Source organism: Quercus lobata, chromosome 4 (assembly GCF_001633185.2).
Source record: "Quercus lobata isolate SW786 chromosome 4, ValleyOak3.0 Primary Assembly, whole genome shotgun sequence".
In the NCBI taxonomy this organism is placed as follows: Eukaryota; Viridiplantae; Streptophyta; class Magnoliopsida; order Fagales; family Fagaceae; genus Quercus; species Quercus lobata.
The window spans coordinates 44,976,027-45,001,056 of NC_044907.1; the positions used below are offsets into that span (position 1 = coordinate 44,976,027).

The 25,030-nt window shown below is 30.0% G+C and overlaps 1 long non-coding RNA gene across 2 annotated transcripts; it reads right to left on the minus strand.

The window, feature by feature from the left end:
• Window positions 1–508: 508 nt before the first annotated feature.
• LOC115983386 lies at window positions 509–24,807 on the minus strand. Of its 2 annotated transcripts, XR_004090041.1 has the most exons (4): window positions 24,698–24,807; window positions 22,736–22,832; window positions 21,504–21,559; window positions 509–688 (listed from the first exon to the last, which is right to left on the minus strand). It is a non-coding gene; the product is annotated as an uncharacterized LOC115983386 (long non-coding RNA). The 2 variants fall into 2 exon arrangements; XR_004090042.1 differs by lacking the exon at window positions 509–688 and having other exon boundaries at window positions 21,444–21,559.
• Between the last annotated feature and the right edge of the window lie 223 nt (window positions 24,808–25,030).

Below are 25,030 nucleotides of genomic sequence, written 5' to 3' on the forward strand. Positions count from 1 at the left end.
ACCCATTTGCCAATGAATATGAAAATGGTGGAGGGGAAGGACCAAGATATGATTGGTTTCCTCTTCAATGAGGATCTCCACCAAGAATGAAACAGTGAGGTCATGTAGTTTTTCCAAGGAATAATGGCCTTAGGAATGAAGGTGGAGGTAGACACCCAGGAAGAAGACGAAGGAATGAAAACAATAGATTTGGCTATGATAGGAATGGCCAAGATAATGGAAGAGTAGGGTTCAAACCATATGGAGAAAGGCATCATTACAACGATCCAATTAGGCCACTAGAATGTGTCAATGCTAATGATAGATATAGATATAGGGTCGATCAAATACTAGATTATCTTGATAAAAAATATGGCTGTTAGGGACATATTTTGTCATGGCCCAAATCCATAGAAAATGAATTTAGATGCATGACTAACTTGCTAAACTTATATAACTCAATAAGCATATTTAATCCAAAATAATTTAAAACTCCAAAGAAACAATGCTCTTAATAAATAACCTCTTACAAAAGCTAAACTCCACAAATTGGAAATAATCTCCACCGTATAAAACATGAATTACAAAATAAAGGTAACTAAAATTCTATAAGTCTTCAAGTAATACTGAAATCACCTACAACTTCCATGCTCTACCTTGCACCTTACAAAGTGATCCAAAGGTTCTATATTCCCAACTACACTTTAATCTGAAAAAATAGTAATTGATGGGGTGAGCCACACATCTAGTAAGTAATTATACAGAATATACAATGGAATAGAGTCAAGCAAAGCACGAATATTTTGATTTTTTTTTTCACAAACTCATTCAATGGTATCAAAAATAATTATTTCAAAACATATAATGAATCACTTAATACATATATAATCACATCTCAAAATCATTAGAAAACACATACATATAATTGATCAGAGCACAATGTCACATATACACATCACATATTCTCACATACAATCCTGTGAGCGGATACCAACATCTAACCCCTGCTGGTGAGGGATCAACACATATTCTCACATACAATCCTATGAGCAGATTTACACATTTATCTGATCAATTCTAAAAACAGTCATTTTGAGTCACATATCACAAAACAAAATATATACAAAATAGAATAATTTTCTTAATATTAACAATTATTCCAAATAAAAAGGCATAGCGAATATCAAAATATCAAATTGAACATAAATCAAAGGATGCTTGACTCTCTTAGGGAATGAATAAGAACTGAAGAGTTTATATAAATATTTTTACAATTCTTGAGTAAGTTTGAAAGCCCAATTTGCTAAAGGAAATGTCTTAAATATCCTTTGAAAAATAAGAATTTGACTTTGAAATCACTTGATTTTAAACAAACTTAAAGAGCAAGAACCTTTTTAGAAAACTTACTTTGAAACTCAATTATTTTCTGAAAATAGTTTAGTTTAGAAATCATCTTTTAAATGAGATTTGGAAATTCAAAACATTATTTCAAATTCAAAGTCTCTCTTTAAAACATTGTCTAAAAGTCGAAGTTTCTCTTTCAATGATGTAAAAATAATGCTTTCGATAAACTTTAGAAAACGTAATCTTTAAAAACATAACTTTTGAAAACCTTTAACTTCTAAGAACCTAAAGAATGAAACTTGTGTATATTATGCATAATTAGTTACAGCACTTGAATCACTCATACAGTCCAGCAGAAAAAACCTCCAAAAAGCCTCAAAACACTCTTAAATAGGACCTATCATCAATCATAAAATATACTTAATATCTTCTACAAAATATAAAGCTTACAGAACTATACAAATGGACTCACTAAGATTATATTTTGCTGAACTAATAACACTTTTAACACTAAGTTAAAGTTTCTCTAACCAATGATGCTCTAAGCAATAATATTCCCTTATATTAATCGAAAATCATATTGCCATGAGGAAGGCAGTAGCCAAAAATATCATTGACCTAGGATTTAATATAAAACCCCAATGAAAACTGTAAGAGCCATATACCTGAATAGATATTGCAATCCATGGCTTGTTCACATAGTGGGCAACCTAGAATTTTATTACATAACTCTGATGAACACGTGAAGGCCATCTCCATGAACGATATCTTGATCCATGACTTAATTCATGGATTACACACGGTGGCCCAAAACTAGAATTATATATATATTCCAACGAAATAACGTTAAAGCCATCCTAACATTAAAACCATCCTATAATATATATATATATATATATATATATATATTAACCACAATGAAGTTTTCCAGCTGTGTTCTTGGATTAGGAATTGAAATTCCATGAATCGGTTCAAGAACCCACATAGTGGGAAGTGGGCAATCCAAGATTTAACAGTGTAAACAACAATTCTAGGCAACCAAAAAAAAAAAAAAAACCCTTTTTAACAATCTACACATCACTAAAGTTTTTCCATGATAAAATTCTAACTCCTTAATTCTTTGTTTCTAACGGTGAGAAATCATACCTTGAACAATTGGTTGCCTCTTCAATTAACTCCAAGGGAAAATACACCTCCTAGCCTCCTTAGTGATGAAACCCTTCTTATAAAAACCCTAATTTATCTTTTACTCCTCCTTATATTTTAACACATCAAAAATGTGGGCTTGGTGGGATAGTGGGTTGGAGTTTAAAATCCACTTGAGCTTATCTCTTTAGTCTCCAAGAAGCCCATAAAACATCTTTATCTTTTATCTAATTATTATTTTAATTGCCGCACCAAATTGTATGCACTAAAAATTTAATTTTCTCACCTATTTGTCGCACCACAAAATTGTCTACTCCTATCTTAACGTGCACACACATATAGTACCTCAACTTTATATTAAAAATGACAAGGTGCGATGATAATCATAAAAAAAAAAAATTGGGGCATTACACTAATTGTGATATCCCAATTTGATTGATTATGTGATGTATGTGGGTGTGTGATGAGTCCCACATCGGGTATTTACTGGGTAGATCTGGGCTTTATTAACAACTACAAGGAACATCAATTGTGACTAGTCCTTTTGAGGTATAGTGCAGATGTGGCTAGCGCTTTTCCTTGGGTCATTACATATGGTATCAGAGCCGACTCGGTAATCCCGTGTGGGCTCAGAGACACTACCCCACAAAGTGGGCCCTAACGAGGACATTAGGGATTTAAGTAGGGGAGATTGTGATTTCCAATTTGATTGATTGTGTGATGTGTGTAGGTATGTGATGAGTCTCACATCGGGTATTTACTGGGTAGATCTGGCCTTTGTTAACAACTACGAGGAGCTTCAATTGTGACTAGTCCTTTTAAGGTATAACGCAAATGTGGCTAGCGCTTTTCCTTAAGTCGTTACATATTTTATGTAATTGGCTAATCTTTTGACAAAATACGCTTTACTTGTAATTGGATAGATCTAGGATGAGTTTAGTAATTCAAGAAATAAGTGTTCAAGTCAAGTGTTAAAGTCATGAAGATCTGACCCAAAAACAAGTGAAGAAAAAGCTATTCATTAAGATCTCGACAGATTGCTATCTATCGAGACCCTTGGACTGCTTTTTCTCGATAGATCTTATCATATCTTCGATCCATCGAAGCTTTTTGGAATTTTTCTCGATAGCTTCTTAACAGATTCTCGATCCATTGAGAAAGTTTCTGTCTATCCGATAGATTCTCAATCCATCGAGGTATTTTGCCATCGACAGATTTTCAACAACACCTCGACAGATTCATCTATCGAGAATTAGTGCTCGACAGATGCTCGATAACTCTCGATCCAACGAGATGCGTTTTCTTTAAATAGATCTAGCGTGATTTTTGTTTCATTTTTCTCCGATCTCTCTCGATAGAATCTTTCTCTTTTCTCTCCCAAACACTTTTCCCTCAAACCCTTCATCTTCCCCACTAGTTTTTCAGCCTAAATCTTGCTTCTTACCTCTAGTATGCTTCTTTAATCTCTCATTCTTCATGCATTTCACTCATTTAGACCTAGGTTTTGGGTTTTTGTGAAATTTTTGGGGTTTTTGAAAATTAATGAGTTATTTGCGAAATCTTTTAGGTTTGGTTTTGCTTAAATGATATTATATGCTCATGCATTGCATTTCATTTGCATTTTTTACAATGTTTCATGCATTTAGATGTGTATTCTCTATGTTGGAAACTTGTGTGCTGGTAGGTTTGGATTGGGCTAAGCCCATGATGATATTCTTGTTACACGTCACATGATCATGCATACGTACCATTCTTTTCTCTCCTTTTGGTATATATGTTGATTGGTGCTATTCTGCTTCTCTCTCTCTCTCTCTTAGATAGTCTGTGCATGGCATCCAAGCGCAAATCCACTCCGTCCTAGAACCCTTTTCGTTCAAGGGCATCTTCTTCCGACTCTATTCCCCTACATGTCAGGTTCCGTGATGAGAAGGCTTGTTAGCACTTCTCGGAGAACTTCTCCAAATGTGGCATTCATTCAGAATGCCACATTATCTTATCGGACTTCTCCGATACCACTCTACCCACTATTAGTTACAGTTGAGGTTGGGAGTCTCTTAGTGAGATCCCGATGAGTTGTCCCTCAGAGATCATAATGTTTGTTGTGGTTTTGTCACGGATTGCCAAAGAGGGAGATTGTTAGGACATATGTAGAACATGTTAAGAACATATGTCATATAGAATTAGCTAATCCTTTCACAAAACGCACTTTACTTATAATTGGGTAGATTTAAGATATGTTTAATACTTCAAGGAAAGAGTTCAAGTCCAAGTCCAAGTATTGAAGCCATGCAAATCTGTCCAAGAATCAAGTAAAGAAGTGTTGGTCATTCAAGCTCGACATATGTATCTATTGAGGTTTAATATTCGAAGCTCGACAGCTGTCTTTATCGAGAATACGACATTCAAATTTTCAGATCTGTTTTTCACGCATATCCAAGCTATGTGTTTAGTTTTTCTTTTCTCACAACTCTAGACATATATAAGAATTATTTTAAGGGCCATCTCACTTGATGCAGAGGTTGTTGCACTTGTTGTTACATGCATCTTGTGATCGGAGACAATCTACCCTAGTTCATCTTTCTCTTGAAGAAGTTATTGTGTTTGTATGCCATAGGGTTTTATGACCACGGAGTTTCTTGATCTTCATCATGTGGATGAACTGAAAAACCTTGCAGCCAATATCTTTCTCAAGTTGGTGTGTTAGTCACGTATTGGGATCCGTGCATTGATTGGTCAGTCATGTACTTGAAGCCGTGCATTGAAAGGAGAGATTGTCACTACATTACAAGTCCAATTGTGTATTGGGGTAAGGGTTCAACTGTAGGTTAGTATAAGATAGTACGATTCCTTTACTTGTAACTGCTTGTTATGATAATAGTGGATTCTCAAGATGGTGACCTTAAATTCACCCGTTGGGGTTTTGCCTCGGTGGTTTTTTCCATTCGTAAACAAATCACCAGTGTCAAATTTATTTTTCGTTGCATTTAGTTATTTGATGATTTGTTTGTGCTACCACGCTTATTGCATGTAATCGAATCTAATTAATTCACTTTGCTAATTAATTGGGTAATTCACCCAAGGGGTCAATACATTCTTGGCCTATCAAAGATGATTGTGCATATATTATATATGTTTCACATTTATGATAAGTATTTATGTGATATTGTCAAATTTCCATCTTGAGAATTTAGAAATCTGTGTGAACATGTAATTTTTTTGTTCTGCCCTCCTATCCATGGTTGTGGCTTGTTCTTTTAGATTTTAGGGTAAGGATTCTACATATTTCTTAGAGCAATGTATGTTGCACCATATTTGTCATAGATAAAAAGATATATGTTGCAACTAAGAATGGCAAAATAGCTGACTAATGTGCAAACATTAAAATGTTGAATTTTGGTTAAAAGGTTGATATCAACATAATTACTAGCATCTTTCACAATTTTAAGTGAATACTATAAATTTGTTCAAATGTTAATTTTTATGCTCTACAAGGCTTCGAGGAGTACACAAATTTGATTCTGGATGATGTTGAAGAAGTCAACATCAAGAAGAAGAGCAAGAAATCTTTAGGTGGGCTCATTATCTCATTTTTCTTTACCTTTAATTTAATCTCCCAAATGTGCATACTCTGAAAAGTGGTACATTTATTTTGTTTTGGGTTGATTACTTATCAAAAGGAAAAATGTATAGGGCAAAATCATCTTAAGAGATGCAACACAACTGCCACCTCTCTCTCTGTCTCTCATTAAAGTGGAAAGTGATGATTACAACAATTATGTAAACTAGCATTATGTTGCCTTTTCAATCCCATTGTGGTGTAGCATATTTGTTTATTGGCAATGTTAGAATTTAGATACATCTTGGACATCAAGAATGCTTAATGTAATGTATGAATTATATTTGAATGTGTATGGAATGATGGGGCTAAAGGGGGGAGGGAGGGAGATTACACTGAAATTTTATTATGTAGGTATATAATTTATACCTTGATATTGAATTTTTATAATCATATTAGGGAAGTTATGTGTCAATTGATTGACCAAACAACTTTCTTGTGTATTGCACGGGATAGCAACTACTTTTTCTAACATCCAAGCCTCTTGGCTTACTATAACAATAGACATTTTTCCAACCATATTAAAAAACATGAATTCAAATTTGTTGAATGTACAAAATCATGAATGTTCAATGGAAAATTGTGTACAATAGAGCTATAGATAGTTCAGATTTGTGGAAAATTTTCAATTCATTGAATGTATGAAATCATGAAAATTCAACGGAAAATTATGTGCATTTGATGAACAGATAGTTCGGATATGTGGAAAAATTTGAATTCGTTGAATGTACGAAATCATAAAAATTCAATGGAAAGTTGTGCACATTATATGTACAGTTCTTCCGAATTTGCAGAAAAATTCGAATTTGTTGAATGTAGGTAATTGTGAATATTCAATGGAAAATTTTGTACATTAGCTGTACAAAAACTCTTAATTTGCGAAAAAAATTCAAATTTGTTGAATGTACGAAATAGGGAAAATTCAATGGAAAATCGTGTACAATAGATGTACTGATAGACAAGACTCGTGAAAAATTTAAATCCGTAGAATGTGTTAAATCGTGAAAATTCAATGAAAATTTGTGCACATTAGATGTACATAGCGCTCAAATCTATGGAAAAATTGTTTACATTAAATGTACATATAGTCTGGATTTATGGAAAATTTTGAATTCGTTGAATTTCCTAAACTGTGAAATTTTAATGGAAATTTGTGTGCATTAGGTGGACACAAATTCAATAGAAAATATAGTACATTAGGTGGATAGATATTCCGAATATGTGGTAAAATTTGAATTCCTTGATTGTACGAAATTATGAAAATTCAAAGGAAAATTGTGTACATTCAATTTACAGATATACCCAATTTGTGAAAAAATTTGAATTCCTTTCATGTTTGTAATCATGAAAATTTTATGGAAAATTGTGTACATTAGATGCATAGAGAATTCGAATCTTTGGAAAAATTCAAATTCATTGAATGTACAAAACAGTGAAAATTCAATGGAAAATTATGAACATTAGAATTACAGAAAGTCCCAATTTGTGGAAAAATTCAAATTCGTTGAATGTACAAAATTGTGTACATTAGATGTACGGAAAGTCCAGATTTGGGGAAAAATTTGAATTCATTAAATATACGAAATCGTGAAAATTCAATGGAAAATTGTGTACATTAGATGTACAGATGGTCCAAATTCATGGAAAATTTTGAATTCGTTGAATGTATAATATCGTGAAAATTCAATGGAAAATTATGTACATTTGATGTATAGAAAATGCAGATTTGTGGAAAAATTCTAATTTGTTGAATGTATGAAACGTGAAAATTCAATGGAAAATTTTGTGCATTAAATGTATAGAAGTCCAGATTAATGGAAAAATTCAAATTTGTTAAATATACAATATTGTGAAAATTCAATGGAAAATTGTGTACATTATATGTACCAAAAGTTCGGATTTGTGAAAAAAAATTGAATTTGATGAATATACGATATTGTGAAAATTCAGTGGAAAATTGTGTGCAGTAGATATATAGAAAGTTCGGGTTCGAAGAAAAATATGAATTCGTTGAATGTACAATATCGTGAAAATTCAGTGGAAAATTGTGTATGTTAGATGGACAGAAAGTCTAGATTCGTAGAAAAATTCAAATTCATTGAATGTATGATACCATGAAAATTGAATGGAAAATTGCGTACATTAGATGTATAAAAAGTTTTGACTTGTACAAAAACTCAAATTCATTGTATGTACAATATCATGAAAATCGAATGGAAAATTTTGTACATTAAATGGATTGAAAGTCTTGATTCATAGAAAAATTAAAATTTATTGAATGTACGATATCGTGAAAATTCAATGGAAAATTATGTATATTAGATGTACAGAAAGAACAGATTTGTGAAGAAAATTGAATTCATTGAATGTACGATATCGTTAATTTTCAATGCAAAATTAAGTACATTACATGAACAGATAACTTGAATTCATCGAAAAATTCAAATTCATTAAAGGTACGATATCATGAAAATTCAATAGAAAATTGTGTACAATAGATGTACAGAAGGTCCAAATTCGTGGAAGAATTCGAATTCCTTGAATGTACGAAATCATTAAAATTCAATGGAAAATAATGTATATTTGATGAACAGAACGTCCGGATTCATGGAAAAATTCAAATTCGTTGAATGTTCAAAATCGTGAAAATTCAATAGAAAATTGTGTAAATTATACGTACAAAAAGTCCATATACTTTAAAATTTTTAAATTCGTTGAATGTACGACATCATGAAAATTCAATGGAAAATTGTTTACATTAGAAGTACAAAATTGTCAAAATATGTGGGAAAATTATAATTTGTTAAATGTTCGATATTGTGTACATTAGATGTACAGAAAGTTCAAATTCGTGGAAGAATTTGAATTTGTTGAAATGTTATTAGATGGACAGAAGGTCCAGATTTGTAGAAAAATTCAAATTCGTTGAATGAACGATATCGTGAAAATTCAATGGAAAACTATGTAAATTAGATGTACAAAAAGTTCGTATTCGTTCAAAAATTTCAATTCGTTAAATGTATGATATCAAGAAAATTCAGTGGAAAATTGTGTACATTAAATCTACAGAAAGTCTGAATTCGTTAAAAAAATCAAATTCGTTCAATGTACGAATACGTGGACAGATAGTCCGAATACGTGCAAAAATTTGAATTCGTTAAATGTACGATATCGTGAAAATTTAGTGGAAAATTGTGTACATTAAATGTACAGAAAGTCCGAATTCGTTGAAAAAATCAAATTCATTGAATGTACAATATCGTGAAAAATCAATGGAAAATTATGTACATTATATGTACAGAAAGTCTAGATTTGTGGAAAAATTCAAATTTGTTGAATGTATGAAATCGTCAAAATTCAGTGGAAAATTGTATACATTAGATGTAAAGAAAGTCCAAATTCGTGGAAGAATTCCAATTCCTTGAATGTATGAAATTGTGAAAAATCAAAAGAAAATTGTGTACATTAGAGGTACAAAAAGTCCAAATTTGACGAAAAATTCAAATTCGTTGGATGTATGATATCATGAAAATTCAATGGAAAATTGTGTATGTTGGATGGACAGATAGTCTAGATTCGTAGAAAAATTCACATTTGTTGAAGGTACAATACTGTGCAAATTCAATGGAAAATTTGACGAAAAATTCAAATTCGTTGGATGTATGATATCATGAAAATTCAATGGAAAATTGTGTGTGTTGGATGGACAGATAGTCTAGATTCATAGAAAAATTCACATTTGTTGAAGGTACAATACTGTGCAAATTCAATGGAAAATTTTGTACATTAGATATACAAAAAGTATGGATTCATGAAAAAAGATTGAATTCGTTGAATGTATAATATCCTTAAAATTAACTGAAAAATTGAGTACAGTAGATGGACAAATAGTCTGACTACATGGAAAAATTCAAATTCGATAAATATACGATAACGTGAAAAGCCAATGGAAAACAATGTACATTAAATCTACAAAAAGTTCAGATTGTTGGAAAAATACGAATTAGTTGAATCTACAATATTGTGAAATTTTAGTGGAAAACTGTGTACAATAGAAGGACAGAAAGTCCAAATTCGTAGAATGTAGGAAATTGTGAAAATTCATGAAAAACTGAGTACGTAAGATGTACAAAAAGTTCAAATCTGTTAAAAAATTCAAATTCGTTAAATCCACAAAACCGTGAAAATTTTGTGAAAAACTACGTACATTAAATGTGCAAAAAGTCCAAATTTGATGAAGAAATAATATTCATTATGTATATGAAATCATCAAATATTGAATGGAAAATTAAGTACATTAGATGGACAGATAGTACGAATACGGGGAAAAATTTTAATTTGTTAAATGTACAATATCGTGAAAAGTCAATGGAAATTTGTGTACATTAAATATACAGAAAGTCCAAATTCATGGAAGAATTCGAATTCATTAAATGTATGACATCGTTAAAATTCAGTGAAAAATTGTGTACATTAAATGTAGAAAAAGTCTAAATTCATTAAAAAAAAATCAAATTTTTTGAATGTACGAAATCATTAGAATTCAATGGAAAATTGAGTACAAAGATGGAGAGATAGTCCGAATACATGAAAAAATTCGAATTTGTTAAATGCACGATATCGTGCAAATTCAATGGAAAACTGTGTACATTAGATGGACTAAAAGACTGGATTTATAGAAAAATTCAAATTCGATGTACAAAACGTTTGTATTTGTTCAAAAATTCGAATTCGTTAAATGTATGATATCGTAAAAATCCAATGGAAAATTGTGTACATTAAATGTAAAGAAAGTCTGAATTCGTTGAAAAAATATTGTCAAAATTCAGTGGAAATTTGTGTACATTAGATGGAAAAATAATTCAAATACACAGAAAAATTTGAATTCGTTGAATGTACCGAAAATTTATGTATAGTAGATGTACCAAAAGTCCGTATTTGTGATAAAATTTGAATTTTGTTGAAAATACAATATCGCGAATATTCAATGGAAAACTATGCACAATAGATGCACAGAAAGTCCGAATTCGAAGAAAAATTCAAATTCGATAAACATACGGTATCGTGAAAATTCAATGTAAAACTATGTATGTTAGATGTACAAAATGTTCATATCCGTTCAAAAATTAGAATTCATTAAATGTACGATATCGTGAAAATTCAATGGGAAATTGTGTATATTAAATGTACAGAAAGTTTGAATTCATTGAAAAAATAAAATTCATTGAATATACTAAATCATCAATATTCAATGGAAAATTGAGTACATTAGATGGACATATAGTCCGAATACGTGGAAAAATTTGAATTCATTAAAAGTACGATATCGTGAAAATTCAATGGAAATTTTTGTACATTAAATGTTCAGAAAGTCCAAAGTCGTAGAAGAATTCAAATTCGTTAAATGTACAATATCATGAAAATTCAATGGAAAACTGTGTACATTAAACGTATAGAAACTCTCAATTTTTTGAAAAAACCAAATTTGTTGAATGTATGAAGTCATCAAAATTCAATGGAAAATTAAGTACATTAGATGGACAGATAGTCTAAATACATGAAAAATTCGAATTCGTTAAATGTACAATATCGTGAAAATTCAATGGAAAATTGTGTACATTAAATATATAGAAAGTTTGAATTCGTTGAAAAAATCAAATTCATTGAATGTACGAAATCATCAAAATTCAATGGAAAATTGAGTACAATAGATGGACAGGTAGCCTGAATACATGGAAAAATTCGAATTCGTTAAATATACGATATCTTGAAAATTCAATGGAAATTTGTACACATTAAATGTACATAAAGTCCAAATTTGTGGAAAAATTGAATTTGTTAAATGTATGAAAACTGTGTACATTAGATGGACAGAAAGTCCGAATTCGTAGAAAAATTCAAATTCGATGAATGTACGATATCATGAAAATTCAATTCAATGGAAAACTGTGTACATTAGATGTACAAAATGTTCGTATTCATTCAAAAATTTGAATTCGTTAAATATTCAATTTCGTGAAAACTCAATGGAAAATTGTACATCTAACGTACACAGTTTGGGTACATTAGATGGACAAATAGTCCAAATACATAGAAAAATTTGAATTTGTTAAATATACATTATCATGAAAATTCAATGGAAATTTGTACACATTAAACATACAAAAAGTCCAAATTCGTGGAAAAAATCGAATTCATTGAATGTACGAAAACAGTGTACATCAGATGGATAGAAAGTCCAGATTCGTAGAAAAATTCAAATTTGATGAATGTACAATATCGTGAAAACTCAACGGAAAACTATGTACGTTAGATGTACAAAATGTTTGTATTCATTCAAAAATTTGAATTCGTTAAATATTCAATATCATGGTTGTGTACATTAAATGTATAGAATGTTTGAATTCGTTGAAAAAATAAAATTCGTTGAATGTACGAAATCATCAAAATTCAATGGAAAATTGGGTACATTAGATGGACAGATAGTCCGAATACATAAAAAATTTTGAATTCGTTAAATATACATTACCATGAAAATTCAATGGAAATTTGTACACATTAAACATACAAAAAGTCCAAATTCATGGAAAAATCGAATTCATTGAATGTACGAAAACTATGTACATCAGATAGACAGAAAGTCCAAATTCGTAGAAAAATTCAAATTCGATGAATGTACAATATTGTAAAAACTCAATGGAAGACTGTGTACGTTAGATTTACAAAATGTTTGTATTCATTCAAAATTTGAATTCGTTAAATGTATAATATCGTGAAAATTCAATGGCAAATTGTGTACATTAAATGCACAAAAAGTTCATATTCATTGAAAAAATCAAATTTGTTGAATGTACGAAATCATCAATATTCAATGGAAAATTGAGTACATCGGATAGACAAATAGTCCAAATATGTGGGAAAATTTGAATTCATTAAATGTACAATATCGTGAGAATTCATTGGAAATTTGTGTCCACTAAATGTAAAGAAAGTACAAATTCGTGGAAGAATTCGAATTCGTTAAATGTACGATATCGTGAAATTTTAGTGGAAATTTGTGTACATTACATGTACAGAAAGTTCGGATTCATGGAAACTTTGAATTCATTGAATGTACGAAATAGTCAAAATTCAATGGAAAATTGAGAACGTTAGGTGGACAAATAGTTCAAATACACGGCAAAATTAGAATTCGTTGAATGTACAATATCATGAAAATTTATGTATAATTGATGTACAGAAAGTCTGTATTCATGAAAAAATTCGAATTTGTTGAATATACAATATCCTTAAAATTCAATGGAAAATTGTGCCCATTAGATGTACAAAAAGTCCATATTTGAGGAAAAATTTGAATCTGTTGCATGTACGACAGTGAAAATTCAATGGAAAATTGTGTACATTAGATATATAGAAAATCCAAAACTTAGGAGAAGTTCACATTCGTTGAATGTACGATATCATGAAAATTCAATGGAAAATTGTCTAAGTTGGATGGACAAACAGTCCAAACTCGTATAAAAATTCAAATTCGTTCATCGTAAGATATTGTGCAAATTCAATGAAAAATTATGTAAATTAGATAAACAGAAAGTACAGATTCATGAAAGAAAATTGAATTCATTGAATGTATGATATCGTTAAAATTCAATGAAAATTTGAGAACAATAGATGGTCAGATAGTCCAAATACATGGAAAAATTCGAATTCGATAAATGTACTATAACATGAAATGTCAATGGAAAACGATGTATATTAAATGTACAAAAAGTTCGGATTCATGGAAAAATACGAATTCGCTGAATCTACGATATCGAGAAAATTCAATGGAAAACTTTGTACAATAGATGGACAGAAAGTCCAGATTCGCACAAAAATTCAAATTCGATGAATGTACTATATCATGAAAATTCAATGGAAAACTGTTTACGTTGGATGTACAAAAAGTTCATATTCGTTCAAAAATTCAAATTCGTTAAATGTACGATATCGTGAAAATTCAATGGAATATTATGTACATTAAATGTACAGAAAGTCTGAATTCATTGAATGTAAAAAATCATCAATATTCAATGGAGAATTGATTACATCAGATGGACAAGTAGTACGAAAACACGAAAAAATTTGAATTCGTTAAATGCATGATATCGTGAAAATTCAATGGAAATTTTTGTACATTAAATGTATAGAAAGTGCAAATTCGTGGAAGAATTCAAATTCGTTAAATGTACGATATCGTGAAAATTCAGTGGAAAATTGTGTACAATAAATGTATAGAAAGTCTGAATTCATTGAAAAAATCAAATTCGATGAACGTATGAAATTATCAAAATTCAATGGAAATTTGAGTACATTAAAAAGACAGATAGTCCGAATACCCGGAAAAATTTGAATTTGTTAAACGTACGATATCGTGAAAATTCAATGGAAAATTGTGTACATTTGACATACATAAAAGTCCAAATTCATGGAAGAAAACCAATTCGTTGAATGTACGATATCGTGAAAAATCAACGAAAATTGTGTACATTATATATACAGAAAGTTCGAATTCGTGGAAAAATTCAAATTCGTTGAATGTGTGAAATCTTAAAAATTCAAAGAAAATTTACGTACAATAGATGTGCAGAAAGTCCTTATTAGTGCAAAAATTTGAATTTGTTGGCTATACGATATCTTGAAAATTCAATGGAAAATTGTGTACATTAGATGTACAAAAATTCCAAATTTGTTGAAAACTTCTAATTCGTTGAATGTACGAAAGTGAAAATTCAATGAAAAATTGTGTACATTAGATGTACAGAAAGTCCAGATTTAAGGAAAAATTCGAATTCGTTGGATGTATGATATCATGAAAAATTATGTATGTTGGATGGACAAATAGTCCAGATTTGTAGAAAAATTCAAATTCATTGAACATACGATATTGTGCAAATTCAATGGAAAATTCTGTACATTAGATATAAAGAAAGTACGGATTCATGAAACAAAATTGAATTCGTTGAAAGTACAATATTGTTAAAATTCAATGAAAAATTGAGTACAGCAGACGAACAGATAGACTGACTACATGGAAAAATTCGAATTTAATCAATGTATGATAACATGAAAATTCAATGGGTAGAAAGTCCGAATTCATAGAAAAATTCAAATTCGATGAATGTACTATATTGTGAAAATTCAACGGAAAATTGTTTACGATAGATTTACAAAAAGTTCATATTTGTTCAAAAATTCGAATTCATTAAATGTACAACATTGTGAAAATTCAGTGGAAATTTATGTACATTAAATGTACAGAATGTCCAAATTCATTGAATGTCTGAAATCATCAATATTGAATGGAAAATTGAGTACATTAGACAGACAGATAGTCCTAATACGTGGAAAAATTTGAATTCGTTAAATGTATGATATCGTGAAAATTCAATGGAAAATTGTGTACTTTAGATGTATAGAAAGTCCAAATTCGTGGAAGAATTCGAATTTGTTAAATGTACGATATCGTGAAAATTCAATGGAAAATTGTGTACATAAGATGTACAGAAAGTCCAAATTCGTATAAGAATTCCAATTCGTTGAATGTACAATGTCGAGAAAAATCAACAGAAAATCGGGTGCATTATATGTACAGAAAGTTCGGATTCAAGGAAAAATTCGAATTCGTTGAATGTACAAAATCATCAAAATTCAATGAAAAATTAAGTACATCAGATGGAAAATAGTTCAAATAAGCGGAAAAATTTGAATTCGTTGCATGTACGATATCGTGAAAATTTAATGAAAATTTATGTATAGTAGATGAACAAAAAGTCCTTACTCGTTAAAAAATACGAATTTGTTGAATATACGATACTGTGAAAATTCAATAGGAAAATGTGTACATATCGTGAAAATTCAATGAAAATTTATGTATAGTAGATGAATAGAAAGTCCGTATTCATGAAAAAATTCAAATTTGTTGAATATACAATACCAAGAAAATTCAATAGGAAATGTGTACATTAGATATACAGAAAGTACGGATTCATGAAAGAAAATTTAATTCGTTGAATGAACGATATCGTCAAAATTCAATGAAAAATTGAGCATTATAGATGGACAAATAGTCCGACTACATGGAAAAATTTGAAATCAATAAATTTTCAATAAAGTGAAAAGTCAATGGAAAACAATGCACATTAGATGTACAAAAAGTACAAATTGTTGGAAAAATCGAATTCATTGAATCTATGATATCGTGAAAATTCAACTGAAAGTTTTGTACAATAGATGGACAGAAAGTCTAAATTCATAGAAAAATTCAAATTCGTTGAATATACAATATCATGAAAAATTCAATGGAAAATTGTGAATGTTAGATGTACAAAAAGTTCGTATTCGTTCAAAAATTCAATTTCATTAAATGTACAATATCATGAAAATTCAATGGAAAATTGTGTATATTAAATTTACAGAACGTCTGAATTCGTTGGAAAAACCAAATTTGTTGAAGCACAAAACCAATTTAATTTAAATGGAAAATTAAGTACAACAAATGGGCAAATAGTCCGAATACGTGGAAAATTTTGAATTCATTAAACGTACGATATCATGAAAATCCAATGGAAATTTGTGTACAATAAATGTACAAAAAGTCCAAATTCGTGGAAGAATTCAAATTCGTTAAATATACGATATCGTGAAAATTCAGTGGAAAATTGTGTAAATTAAATGTATAGAAAGTATGAATTCGTTGAAAGTACAAAATCATCAAAATTCAAAGGAAAATTGAGTACATTAGATGGACAGATAGTCCGAATACATGGAAAAATTCGAACTCGTTAAATGTACGATATCGTGAAAATTCAATGGAAAATTGTGTACATTAAATATACAAACAGTCCAAATTCATGGAAGAATTCCAATTCGTTGAATGTACGATGTCGAGAAAAATCAACAAAAAAAATGTGAACATTATATGTACAGAAAGTTTGGATTCGTGGAAAAATTCAAATTCATTGTATGTACAAAATCATCAAAATTCAATGGAAAATTGAGAACATTAGGACAAATAATTCAACTACGCAGAAAAATTTGAATTCGTTGAATGTACGATATCATGAACATTTAGTGAAAATTTATGTATAGTGTATGTACAAAAAGTCCGTATTCGTGAAAAAAATTTAAATTTGTTGAATATACGATATCGTTAATATTCAATGGAAAATTGTGTACATTAGATGTACAAAAAGTCCATATTTGAGGAAAATTTTGTATTCGTTGAATGTACGATAGTGCAAATTTAATGGAAAATTGTGTACATTAGATGTACAGAAAGTCTAGATTTTAGGAAAAATTCAAATTCGTTGAATGTACGATATCACGAAAATTCAATGGAAAATTGTGTACATTGAATGGACAGATTGTCTAGATTCATGGGAAAATTCAAATTCGTAGAACGTACAATATTATGCAAATTCAATTCAAAATTCTGTACATTAGATATGCAGAAAATATGGATTCATGAAAGAAAATTGAATTTGTTGAATGTACGATATCGTTAAAATTCGATGACAAATTGAGAATAGTAGATGGACAGATAGTCCAACTACATGGAAAAATTCAAATTCGATAAATGTACAATAACGTGAACAATTAATGGAAAACAGCGGACATTAATTGTACAAAAAGTTCGGATTCTTGGAAAAATACAAATTTGTTGAATCTACAATATTGTGAAAATCCAGTAGAAAACTGTGTACAGTAATAGATGGAAAACTATGTACAATAGAAAGTCCGAATTCGTAGAAAAATTCATATTCGTTGAATTTACGATATTGTGAAAATTCAATGGAACAATGTAAACATTAAATGTACAAAAAGTTTGTATTCGTTCAATAATTTGAATTCATTACATTTACGATATCTGGAAAATTTAGTGAAAAATTTTGTACATTAAATGTACAAAATGTCTGAATTCGTTGAAAAAATCAAATTCGTTGAATGTACAAAATCATCAATATTCAATGGAAAAGAGTACATTAGATGGACAGATAGTTCAAATACGTGGAAAAATTTGAATTCATTAAATGTTATAGTGAAAATTCAATGGAAATTTGTGTACATTAGATGTACAGAAAGTCCAAATTCCTAGAAGAATTCCAATTCGGTGAATGTACAATGTCGAGAAAAATCAACGGAAAATTGTGTACATTATACGTATAGAATGTTCGATTCATAGAAAAATTTGAATTCATTGAATGTACAAAATCGTCAAAATCCAATGGAAAATTGAGTACATTAGATGGACAAATAAAAATACGTGGAAAATTTTGAATTTATTGAAGGTACGAAATCGTGAAAATTCAATGAAAATTTATGTATAGTAGATGTACAGAAAGTTTGTATTCGTGAAAAAAATCGAACTTGTTGAATATACGATATCGTGAAAATTTAATGGAAAATTGTGTACATTAGATGTACAAAAAGTCCATACTTACTTGAGGAAAAATTTGAATTCGTTGAATGTATGACAGTGAAAATTCAATGGAAAATTGTGTGCATTAGATACATAGAAAGTCTAGATTTTAGGAAAATTTCGAATTTGTTGAATGTACGATATCATGAAAATTCAATGGTAAATTATATACGTTGAATGGACAAATAATCCAAATTCGTAGAAAAATTCAAATTCGTTGAACATCCGATATTGTACAAATTCAATGGAAAATTCTATACATTAGATATACAAAATACGAATTCATGAAAGAAAATGGAATTCGTTATATGTAAAATATCGTTAAAATTCAATGAAAATTTGAGTACAGTAGATGGAAAGATAGTCCAACTACATGAAAAAATTCGAATTCGATAAATGTACGATAACGTGAAAAGTCGATGGAAAACAACGAACATTAAATGTACAAAAAGTTTGGATTCTTGAAAAAATACCAATTCGTTGAATCTACGATATCGTGAAAATTTAGTGGAAAATTGTGTACAATAGATGGACAAAAATTCCAGATTTGTAGAAAAATTCAAATTCGTTGAATGTACGATATCGTAAAAATTCAATAGAAAACTGTGTATGTTAGATGTATAAAAAGTTCGTATTCGTTCAAAAATTCAAATTCATTAAATATACGATATTGTGAAAATTAAGTGAAAAATTGTGTACATTAAATGTACAGAAAGTTCAAATTCATTGAAAAAATCAAATTCGTTGAATGTACGAAATCACCAATATTCAATGGAAAATTGAGTACATTAGATGGACAGATAGTCCGAATACGTGGAAAAATTTGAATTCGTTAAATGTATGATATCGTGAAAATTTAATGAAAATTTGTGCACATTAAATGTACAAAAAGTCCAAATTCATGGAAGAATTTGAATTCATTAAGGGTCTGTTTAAATACCGCTTATTATTGAAAACTGAAAACATTGTAGCGAAATAATTTTTAAATGTGAATAGTGCGTGAGACTCAGTGCACAGGACTCATAGAAAAACACCAAACGCAGGCACTGAAATAATTTCAGTGCAATCCAAACGTAGGCTAAATGTACAATATCGTGAAAATTCAATGGAAAATTGGGTACATTAAATATATACAAAGCCTGAATTCGTTGAAAAATCAAATTTCTTTGAATGTACGAAATCATCAAAAGTCAATGGAAAAACTGAGTACATTGGATGGACAGATAATCCGAATACATGGAAAAATTCGAATTCGTTAAATGTACAATATCGTGAAAATTCAATGGAAAACTATGTACATTAGATGGCCAGAAAGTCCGAATTCATAGAAAAATTCAAATTCAGTGAATTTATGATATCATGAAAATTCAATGGAAAACTATGTATGTTAGATGTACAAAAAGTTCGCATTCGTTCAAAAATTCGAATTCGTTAAATATACGATATCATAAAAATTCAATAGAAAATTATGTACATTAAATGTACAAAAATTTCAAATTTGTTGAATGTACAAAATCATCAATATTCAATGGAAAATTGAGTACATTAGATGGACAAATAGTCTGTATACGTGGAAAAATTTGAATTTGTTAAATGTACAATATCGTGAAAATTGAATGGAAATTTGTGTACATTAAATGTACAGAAAGTCCAAATTCGTGGAAAAAATTCAAATTCATTAAATGTACGATATCATGAAAATTCAGTGAAAATTGTACACATTAAATGTATAGAAAGTCTGAATTCGTTGAAAAAATCAAATTAGTTGAATGTACAAAATCATCAAAATTCAATGAAAAATTGGTATATTAGATGGACAAATAGTCCAATGACATGGAAAAATTCGAATTCATTAAATGTATGAATTTACACATTGGATTTGTCAAAAATGTACATACGTTAGATAAGTTGAATGTACACAATTATGTAAATTCAACGGAAAAAAGCATACATTAGATGTACAAATTGTCTAGATTAGTATAAAAATTGTGAATGTTTTTCAAAAAATTGCGTATGTTGAAAGTATAGAATTGTGAGTGAGCTACCCAAGCAGAGAAGATGAAGGTAGGAAGTGAGATTGGAGATTCCCATACTAAAGAGGAAAGGGTTTTCTACTTTGGCTATAGCTCCTACTGCATCCTCTAGTTTTGAAGGTTTGTGAGGCAATAGATTTATTTTCATTGTTTTTAGTGTCTGAGATGGACGGATAGGAGTTGTGTAAGAAAATACTTGAGTGTACTTTTTCTAGGGTTTCGTGGTGGGTCTAGAGAACCAAGTGTAACAATGAGATGTGGGGAACTTGGATATTATAATTTCTCTACTAGATAACAAATAAAGAGAGACATTAAGCTTCACACAAATATTTTTATGGTTTTGGACTTTAAGTGTGTTCCCCATCCAAGTCGGTAGGTGGCTAATGTGTTGGATTGGTCCATATACCCGCCCAATGAGAAATCTACTAATACAATAACATTACTACTAGAACACCAAGTCATTTCTATTTTTATTATTTGATTTTTTTTTTTTTTTTTGAATTGATAATTTTATTTATATATATTAATGGTAACCTTGAAATTGTACGTTGAAATAGGCCTTTACCGAAATATTCTATTCTAACAGACAAAACAAAACGAATTCTAAAACAGTATTCAGTTTTTTGGTTCAACATTTAAAAATTATCTAAAAAATTTGGCATTTGGTTCATTATTGAGCTTATGAACTTGTGAAACCTACCCTAAAGAATGACATGGAAAAGTGCATGACGATGTGATTATATAAGCTCATAAATCTATACTAGGAGATGATATGGAAAATGCATGTGCATGTAGACATATGCAAAAAGCATAAACAGGTGAATAATTTTGTTCTAGAAATAAAGACTAAAAAGCATAGTTAAACATGTGATTGCATGACATTAACTAGAAAAGCAAATTGCATGACAAAATTGATGAAGCTTACCTTACTCCATAGCGTAGCATTTTATAGCAAGCTCTCTCCAAGCATTTTTCCTAACGCTAAAAGACACAAGAAACTCAATGTTTTAAAATCTATAAAATGTGAAAACAATATCATTTGACAAAGAAAATATTATTATTTTAATATAGTTGTGGAGTCCCAAGTGTTATTTTTGTATGAGTTTGATTGCTGATGGGATTAGGTGGATTGAGCCTGTTATTTAGGTTTGAATATATTTAATTTTATTTTGGGTTGGGCTTTTTATATGGCTTTTCAAATTGGGCTTTTGTTTGATAGAGCTTGTGTTTTAAGTTGTGCGGTCGGGAAACCATATCACTCATACAAAACCATAAAGATATATGTAAGCAAATACATAATTATCCATCAAAAAGTAAGTGCAAAACTCCAAATATATGCATCAAACAAGTTACACCGTATTTATCTTAAACAAAGACAAGTAGAACTAAGAATTTAAAGATGATTGAAAAAACTTAGAGAATGTTTAAAATGCTTTCAAACAACTTTCTAATGGTTGAGGAGCTGCTTTGCAATTTTTGAGAAGTTGGAAGGCTTTCTTGCCATTTTAGAAAAGATTTGAGGACAAAATGGTATTTTAGGAACTTTGGGGGGTCAAAAAACAACTTTGAGAAAGTTCTAGAGTCAAAACATAAATATAGGAAAGTTTAAGTTCAAAATGCAACTTTTTACAATTTTTGGGAATGTTCTAGGGTTAATTCATAAAATATGGGAAAAGTTTCAGGTCAAAATACAATTTGAAAGTTTTAGGGTCAAAACATAAATATCAAAAAGTTCAAGGTCAAAATGCAATTTTAAGATAGTTTTGGGCTCAAAACATAAATATAAAAAAATTTCAGGTCCAAATGCAATTTTTGAAAGTTTTAAGATAAAAAAATGCAATTTATTGATGGCATTTTAGTTACTAAAAAAAAAAAAAAATCATCGCTAGTTAGTGTGGGTTTATTTCCAAGGTGTGGAACTTAAAGTGCTTCTTTTTAAAGAGGATTGGGCCTAAAGCTTAACATTGAGGGGCTACTGGTTGAGCTAAAGCCTAGAGCTCATTGGCAATATACTAATTTCAATTTTTTATGGCCAAAAGTTAAAAGAAACTGATATTTAAGTACAGTCTATCACATAAAAACATAGAGGTAGTCTATCCATACAATCAATTGTATAGAAATTTGTATGAAAATATTCTGAAATTGCTCAAATATTACCTGAGTAGGGTCCACTTCCCCTTGGATGACATTCAATATTGAACCAGTTTTTTGCTGAAGCGCTCATTTAGAATTTCCAATAGATATGTACCCATACCTGCACCATTTTAAGTGAGATCACACAAAAAATACACAAGGAAGCACTTCAAGCATTCATGCACATGCAACTGTGCAAATACTACAAAATACAAAAGATAAGTAAAAGATACCCGTCACTGGGTTAAAATTTAATGATAATAATTGTGCTTGAGGTTCTCATAATTCCATTTTTTATTCATCTTTAAACCGCAAAGTGCAATCTGAATTTAGTCCAACACCCAGCACAAAGCATTTCAGTTCATTATCTAAATTTGAAATTATGAATCAGCTCTAATTTCCATTAAAATATTGCCAAAGAGTAAATGTAAGATTTAGTTTAGTTACTCAGCAATGCCGTAAAAGGATAAGTGTTGTCCCCAAATATATAAAATATTTTAAGGTTTTATAGGTGAACAGTAAAGACAGAGTAGTAAGAACTTAAGCCTGTTCCTCCAGCAATAGAGTGACATAAAACAAAACCCTCAAGACTATCACTTCCATCTGCTTCTCTATCAATCATGTCCATTATATCCTCTTCAATACCCTTCCCCTGATCATAAATTAACCATACGACCAATATAAAAAGCAGATAAAATATGCTTTAAACAAGCAAGAGAAATCTGAAAAATAATTTAAGCATTTAAAGTATAAACTGGATTGAACATCATGACCTTTCTTGCAAAAGCCCGCAAATAATGAATCTCTGAATGACTAAAGCATGAGTGATTAACAGAAATGGTCACTATTTACACTCAAAAGTATTTATTTAAATCTTGCTGCCCACTAGCTCACATGACAGATTGTGCTTATGTGTTTTTTTTTAATGCCTCCTTTAATTTCAATCCATTTCATCAAGTCCTGACACACGTCATCTGCTATTAAGGGTGGTGGAGAGGGCCAAGAAGATTAAATAGGGTGACTTAACCAGGTTCATAGCATATGTAAATTACGCAAAACTCTAAAAAAGGGAAATGTGTGTGTGTGTATATATATAGTTCAACTGATTCGATTTGATTATTAACCAAAATAAGAAAACATACATCTTGGGCTTTTAAATAACTTGGCTCAAGGTTTATGACGACAAAAGGGGCATTAATGCATGAGTTGGCTAAGAAGCTTATTTGATGAACAAGTCAAAACAAAGGCTGTCAATCATTACTTCCTGCTATCTCAATTCATCAATGGATATTGGACTTGCTAAGAAGCTTATCAAATCGGAAGCCCAATTAATAAGTTCAAAAACTAAGAGAACAAGAAAAAAATCCCAAGAAATGTATGCTAAAAAACTATTAGAACTAGGTTCAAAAACTTATATTCTAATTAATTTTTACAGCGCAGAGAATCAAATTGGATTATATAGTTGATAATAATCACTGTAGATGCAACCCTCCAAACTGTGCTCTCCACTATGCTACTACAAAGCTTAAAAACTACTAATTTTGCTGAAAATATTTATTTTTCTCTTCCATAAGTCCATTAGGAATTGGGTTTGCTTATTAAATCCACAAAATGGGTTTCTGCTAAAAATGATTAAGTCCACTTGCATACATACCCTACACCACAAACCAAGATTTACCAACTGGGTTTTAAACTATTTCTAACATTCTCACAAAATAAAAAAATGGGGTGGTTATCCAAAGCTTAAAACTACTAATGAAGCTGAAAAAGTCAATATTTTTCCTTTCAATTAGGAACTGGATTTGTTTATTAAATCTTTTCAGCTAAAAATGATTTAAGTCCACTTGCATACATACCCAACACCAAAAACCAAGATTTACCAACTGGTTTTTCAACTATTTCTACAATTCTATCAAATTTCAAGGAACGAGTCATCAAAAAGAACAAAAAGAGAGGGAAAGTGAGAGAGAAACTGAAATTGCATACCTTTCTGAGTGTATGGACTGGTGGGTTTGTGTTGGAAATAAAGCCGGAGATGCCAAAAAGCTTGGGAAAGGAAGATGCCCAAGAAAGCTTCCACATGTAGACAAAACCAGAAACACTGCCAAAAACATGAGACAACAACAGGTGGACATCATGCATCGATCAAATAAAACCAATATATATTGAAAAAAAAAAATCCCAAATTCTCGGCATATAATCCTCCAAAACTAAAACCACTCATCAGGGGAAGACTTCAATTTTAAGTATACAATTTGTTTCTGCAAAATGTAAGTTTCAAGCACATTCCACCAAAAATAAATTAGATATAAAAAAATT